This window comes from Mirounga leonina, unplaced genomic scaffold (assembly GCF_011800145.1).
Source record: "Mirounga leonina isolate KUSES-001 unplaced genomic scaffold, KU_Mleo_1.0 Mir_108, whole genome shotgun sequence".
NCBI classification, from domain to species: Eukaryota; Metazoa; Chordata; class Mammalia; order Carnivora; family Phocidae; genus Mirounga; species Mirounga leonina.
The window spans coordinates 1,544,096-1,550,774 of NW_023270237.1; positions in this window are offsets into that span (position 1 = coordinate 1,544,096).

The window sequence follows — 6,679 nt, forward strand, 5'->3', positions numbered from 1 at the left end:
AGAAAGAATGTGGGTTTTTTCTGGCTGTCAAAAAATCAGTGTGATCCCAAGGGAGGCCTCTGATTGGCCTTATTTGAGTTACATGGTCATCTCTGCGACCAGAATCTTTCCCAAGGGGAATTGGGAGGCTGGACACACACAGATCCACAGCCATCACAGTTCACTACAATTGCGAGGTTCATTTTGTCTACCCCCCACCCTTGGTGACTAAGTACATCACTTAATTTTAGGATGTGAAAACCTAAAGTAAATCCCCACATTTTCTGATAACTTGTTAGACTTTATACAAATGTCCACATTGCAAATTCAGGTTCTGCTATAAGTCACTTTAACAAACCCTGGACCGCTTTCCCATGCACGAACTGCCATGGGCCATGAGAAATCACTGTTTATATTGAAATAGCAGAAGTGACTGTAACCTTCAAAAATGCACCAGTTTTTTTTTGTTTTGTTTTGTTTTGTTTTTTTGGTTTAAGCAACAGCAATCTATTTCTCACAATTCTGGAGGCTGGGAAGTCCAAGATCAAGGTTCCACCCAATTTAGTTCCTGGTGAGGTCTCTTCCTGGATTGCAGACTGCCACCTTCTCCCTGTGCACTCACATGGTGCAGACAGGAAGGGCTCTGGTCTTTTCCTCTGCTTATATGGGCACCAGCTCTGTCAAATTATGGCTCCACTCTCATGACCTCAAAAATGCACCAGTTTTATACCTTTATACATTCCTTTATATTTAAACAAAAACTGGGTATTGTATCTTTTTCAGTAAGACAACACATGATGAGTGTTTAGGCCTCCAGCTACACAATTCATTGATATTTTTAGGTTTTTTTAATTGAATTTTATTATGTTATGTTAATCACCATACATTACATCATTAGTTTTTGATGTAGTGTTCCATGATTCATTGTTTGTATATAACACCCAGTTCTCCATTCAATACGTGCCCTCTTTAATACCCATACCAGGCTAACCCATCCCCCCACCCCCTCCACTCCAGAACCCTCAGTTTGTTTCTCAGAGTCCATAGTCTCTCATGGTTCATCTCCCCCTCCGATTTCACCCCATCCTTCATTTTTCCCTTCCTACTATCTTCTTTTTTCTTTTTTTTTTTTCTAACATATAATGTATTATTTGTTTCAGAGGTACAGGTCTGTGATTCAACAGTCTTACACAATTCACAGCGCTCACCACAGCACATACCCTCCCCAATGTCTATCACCAAGCCACCCCATCCCTCCCACCCCCCACCACTCGAGGAACCCTCATTTTGTTTCCTGAGATTAAGAATCCTTCATATCAGTGAGATAATATGATACATGTCTTTCTATGACTTATTTCGCTTAGCATAATACCCTCTAGTTCCATCCACGTCATTGCAAATGGCAAGATCTCATTGTTTCTTTTTTTTTTTTTTGATGGCTACATAATAGTCCATTGTAGATATATACCACATCTTCTTCATCCATTCATCTGTTGATGGACATCTTGGCTCTTTCCATAGTTTGGCTATTGTGGACATTGCTGCTATAAACATTGGGGTGCATGTACCCCTTCGGATCCCTACATTTGTATCTTTGGGGTAAATACCCAATAGAGCAATTGCTGGGTCATAGGGTAGCTCTATTTTCAACTTTTTGAGGAAACTCCATACTGTTTTCCAGAGTGGCTGCACCAGCTTGCATTCCCACCAACAGTGTAGGAGGGTTCCCCTTTCTCCACATCCTCGACAACATCTGTCATTTCCTGATGTTAATTTTAGCCATTCTGACTGGTGTGAGGTGGTATCCCATTGAGGTTTTGATTCGGATTTCCTTGATGCTGAGCAATGTTGAGCACTTTTTCTTGTGTCTGTTGGCCATTTGGATGTCTTCTTTGGAAAAATGTCTGTTCATGTCTTCTGCCCATTTCTTGATTGGATTCTTTGTAATTTGGGTGTTGAGTTTGATAAGTTCTTTATAGATTTTGGATACTAGCCCTTTATCTGATACATCATTTGCAAATATCTTCTCCCATTCTGTCGGTTGTCTTTTGGTTTTGTTGACTGTTTCTTTTGCTGTGCAAAAGCTTTTTATCTTGATGAAGTCCCAACAGTTCATTTTTGCCTTTGCTTCCCTTGCCTTTGGCGATGTTTCTAGGAAGAAGTTGCTGCGGCTGAGGTCGAAGAGGTTGCTGCCTGTGTTCTCCTTTAGGATTTTGATGGACTCCTGTCTCACACTGAGGTCTTTCAACCATTTGGAGTCTATTTTTGTGTGTGGTGTAAGGAAATGGTCCAGTTTCATTCTTCTGCATGTGGCTGTCCAATTTTCCCAACACCATTTGTTGAAGAGACTGTCTTTTTTTCCATTGGACATTCTTTCCTGCTTTGTCGAAGATTAGTTGACCATAGAGTTGAGGGTCCATTTCTGGGCTCTCTATTCTGTTCCATTGATCTATGTGTCTGTTTTTGTACCAGTCCCATACTGTCTTGATGATGACAGCTTTGTAATAGAGCTGGAAGTCCGGAATTGTGATGCCACCAGTTTTGCTTTTCTTTTTCAACATTCCTCTGGCTATTCGGGGTTTTTTCTGGTTCCATACAAATTTTAGGATTATTTGTTCCATTTCTTTGAAAAAAGTGGATGGTATTTTGATAGGGATTGCATTGAATGTGTAGATTGCCCTAGGTAGCATTGACATCTTCACAATATTTGTTCTTCCAATCCATGAGCATGGAACGTTTTTCCATTTCATTGTGTCTTCCTCAATTTCTTTCATGAGTATTTTATAGTTTTCTGAGTACAGATCCTTATCTCTTTGGTTAGATTTATTCCTAGGTATCTTATGGTTTTGAGTGCAATTGTAAATGGGATTGACTCCTTAATTTCTCTTTCTTCTGTCTTCTTATTGGTGTATAGAAATGCCACTGATTTCTGTACATTGATTTTTATATCCTGCCACTTTACTGAATTCCTGTATGAGTTCTAGCAGTTTTGGGGTGGAGTCTTTTGGGTTTTCCACATGAAGTATCATATCATCTGCAAACAGTGAGAGTTTGACTTCTTCTTTGCTGATTTGGATGCCTTTTATTTCTTTTTGTTGTCTGATTGCTGTGGCTAGGACTTTTAGTACTATGTTGAATAGCAGTGGTCATAGTGGACATCCCTGCCATGTTCCTGACCTTAGGGGGAAAGCTCTCAGTTTTTCTCCACTGTGAATGATATTCGCTGTGGGTTTTTCATAGATGGCTTTTATGATATTGAGGTATGTACCCTCTATCCCTATACTCTGAAGAGTTTTGATCAAGAAAGGATGCTGTACTTTGTCAAAAGCTTTTTCTGCATCTATTGAGAGGATCATATGGTTCTTGTTCTTTCTTTTATTAATGTATTGTATCACATTGATTGATTTGCAGATGTTGAACCAACCTTGCAGCCCAGGAATAAAACCCACTTGGTCGTGGTGAATAATCGTTTTAGTGTACTGTTGGATCCTACTGACTAGTATTTTGGTGAGAATTTTTGCATCCATGTTCATCAGGGATGTTGGTCTGTAATTCTCCTTTTTGATGGAGTCTTTGTCTGATTTTGGGGTCAAGGTAATGGTGGCCTCATAAAACGAGTTTGGAAGCTTTACTTCCATTTCTATTTTTTGCATCAGTTTCAGAAGAATAGGTATTAATTCTTCTTTAAATGTTTGGTAGAATTCCCCTGGGAAGCCATCTGGCCCTGGGCTTTTGTTTGTTGGGAGATTTTTGATGACTGCTTCAATTTCCTTAGTGGTTATAGGTCTGTTCAGGTTTTCTATTTCTTCCTGGTTCAGTTTTGGTAGTTGATACATCTCTAGGAATGCATCCATTTCCTCCAGATTATCTAATTTGCTGGCATATAGTTGCTCATAATATGTTCTTATAATTGATTGTATTTCTTTGGTGTTGGTTGTGATCTCTCCTCTTTCATTCATGATTTTATTTATTTGGGTCCTTTCTCTTTTCTTTTTGATAAGTCCGGCCAGGGTTTTATCCATCTTGTTAATTCTTTCAAAGAACCAGCTCCTAGTTTTGTTGATCTGTTCTACTGTACTTTGGGTTTCTATTTCATTGATTTCTGCTCTGATCTTTATTATTTGTCTTCTCCTGCTGGGTTTAGGCTTTATTTGCCGTTCTTCTTCAGCTCCTTTAGGTGTAGGGTTAAGGTTGTGTATTTGAGACCTTTCTTGTTTCTTGAGAAAGGCTTGTATTGCTATATACTTTCCTCTTAGGACTGTCCTTGCTGCATCCCAAAGATTTTGAACAGTTGTGTTTTCATTTTCATTGGTTTCCATGAATTTTTTCAATTCTTCTTTAATTTCCTGGTTGACCCATTCATTCTTTAGTAGGATGCTCTTTAGCCTCCTTGTAATTGAGTTCTTTCCAACTTTCCTCTTGAAATTGAATTCTAGGTTCAAAACATTGTGTTCTGAAAATAGGCAGGGAATGATCCCAATCTTTTGGTACCGGTTGAGACCTGATTTGTGACCTAGGATGTGATCTATTCTGGAGAATGTTCCATAGGCACTAGAGAAGAATGTGTATTCTGTTGCTTTGGGATGGAATGTTCTGAATATATCTGTGAAGTCCATTTGGTCCAGTGTGTCATTTAAAGTCTTTATTTCCTTGTTGATCTTTTGCTAGATGATCTGTCCCTTTCAGTGAGGGGGGGTGTTAAAGTCCCCCACTAATATTGTATTATTGTCAATGTGTTTCTTTGCTTTTGTTATTAATTGCCTTATATAAGTGGCTGTTCCCATGTTAGGGGCATAGATATTTTCAATTGTTAGATCTTCTTGTTGGATAGACCCTTTAAGTAGGATATAGTGTCCTTCCTCATCTCTTATTATAGTCTTTGTTTTAAAATCTAATTTGTCTCACATAAGGATTGCCACCCCAGCTTTCTTTTGGTGTCCATTAGCATGGTAAATGGTTTTCCACTCCCTCACTTTCAATCTGGGGGTGTCTTTGGTTCTAAAATGAGTCTCTTGCAGACAGCATATTGATTTGGGTCTTGTTTTTTAATCCAATCTGATACCCTGTGTCTTTTCATTGGGGTTTAGCCCATTTACATTCTGGGTAACTATTGAAAGATATGAATTTAGTGCCACTGTATTGCCTGTAAGGTGACTGTTACTGTATATTGTCTGTGTTCCTTTCTGGTCTATGTTACTTTTGGGCTCTCTCTTTGCTTAGAGGACCCCTTTCAAGATTTCTTGTAGGGCTGGTTTCGTGTTTGCAAATTCCTTTAGTTTTTGTTTGTCCTGGAAGATTTTTATCTCCCCTTCTATTTTCAAAGACAGCCTAGCTGCATATATTTTTCTTGGCTTCATATTCTTCTCATTTAGTGCTCTGAATAGATCATGCCAGTCCTTTCTGACCTGTCATGTCTCTGTGGATAGGTCTGCTGCCAATCTAATGTTTCTACCATTGTAGGTTACAGATCTCTTCTCCCGAGCTGCTTTCAGGATTTTCTCTTTATCTCTGGGACTTGTAATTTTTACTATTAGATGTCGAGGTGTTGACCTATTTTTATTGATTTTGAGAGGGGTTCTCTGTGCCTCCTGGATTTTGATGCCTATTTCCTTCCCCAAATTAGGGAAGTTCTCTGCTAAAATTTGCTCCAATATACCTTCTGCCCCTCTCTCTCTTTCTTCTTCTTCTGGGATCCCAATTATTTTAATATTGTTTCATCTTATGGTATCACTTATCTCTCGAATTCTGCCCTCATCATCCAGTAGTTGTTTATCTCTCTTTTTCTCAGCTTCTTTATTTTCCATCATTTGGTCTTCTATATCACTAATTCTTTCTTCTGCCTCATTTATCCTAGCAGTTAGAGACTCCATTTTTGATTGCACCTCATTAATAGCCTTTTTGATTTCGACTTGGTTAGATTTTAGTTGTTTTATTTCTCCAGAAAGTGTTTCTCTAATAACTTCCATGCTTTTTTCAAGCCCAGCTAGTATCTTTAAAATCATCATTCTGAACTCTAGTTCTGACATCTTACTAATGTCCATATTGATTAGGTCTCTGGCAGTCAGTACTGCCTCTTGTTCTTTTTTTTTTTGAGGTGATTTTTTCTGTCTTGTCATTTTGTCCAGAGGAGAATAGATGAATGAGAGAACAAATGTTAACAGGATAACAATGACCACAAAAAAATACACACTAAACAAATCAGAAAAGACCTGAAACTGGGGGAAGAGAAAGGGAAAGAAAGAAAAAAGAAAAAGATAAAAAACAAACAAACAAATAGAAAAACAAAAACAGAATATGATCAAATATGATCAGGCTGATGCATAGATTAGTGCCACACACTAGATTTTGGGCATATTTTGGTCTGTTAGAAGAAAGTGCCTTCCAAAATTTTAAAGAAAGAAAAGCTTATATATGTACAAAAATAAGGGTAAATGTGATGAAGGGATGGAATATGACTGTAAAGACGAAAATTATAGAAGATTTTATAAAAGGAATTGATAGATAAGAAGTTGGTTGAAAAACGAAAGAAGAGGATTTAAAAAAAAAAAAAGGAGAATGTGATCAGGCAGAAGACTAGAACAAAGCCATACACTAGAGATTTAGGGTATATTTTGATCTGTTAGAAGAAACTATCTCAAAATTTTAAAGAGAGAATATATATATATATATATATATATATATATATATATATATATATATA